Raw genomic sequence first — 712 nt, forward strand, 5'->3', positions numbered from 1 at the left:
GCGCGCGCAGACCGCGTCTCAGGCCAGCGCCCGGCGCCTTCACACCGCCTGGCCACTGGGCCCGCGCCCACCGGGCCGCCCTGGGGGCTGGTGAGTTACCACAGGTAAATAGGCAAAATGGGCAAAACAGCAGCTGCGCCTCCAGCATCAGTTTTAGGTGCTGTGAGAAGGGCAAGCGCAGCCGCTCCAGCGGAATCGCCTGGTCCTGCGGACACACCTGGTCCGGCAGACACCTGCTCTGGCTGTCCCACCTGCCGTGCGGTCCACTCTTGGTGTTCTCCCGCGCGAGGGGCTTCTCCTCCACGCCCTCCTCACAGGGCCCTGGCGTTTCCTACGTGACCTTGGCGTTCTCTGTTGCCCCTCTGCCGTGCTGCAGCAACCCCTCACCTGCTTCCGTGGTCCCTGCCACACCTGCGCTAAGGTGAGTACTCACCCAGCCCACCACCGTCAGCCGATGACAGCTTCCGGTCCCTCTGACTGGTCAGCGCTTGCGTGGCTGGCGGATGGCACATCTGGGGTGCCGGGCTCACCCCCGCCGCCAGCCCCCTTCCTCCCCGCGCAGGGCCGTGCTGGGCAGCGGCTGCCAGCGCGGTCTGGGGACAGCGCCGTGTCCCTCACCACGGTTTCCCTGAGGACAGGGCCAGGCCCGGCCTTGCAGTCACTGTGCCTGGGCCAGCCCGGGCCTGGCACCCACACGGGCCCCCGGGGCCGC

The sequence above is a fragment of the Condylura cristata genome, unplaced genomic scaffold, assembly GCF_000260355.1.
Source record: "Condylura cristata isolate star-nosed mole 26May11 unplaced genomic scaffold, ConCri1.0 scaffold00069, whole genome shotgun sequence".
In the NCBI taxonomy this organism is placed as follows: domain Eukaryota; kingdom Metazoa; phylum Chordata; class Mammalia; order Eulipotyphla; family Talpidae; genus Condylura; species Condylura cristata.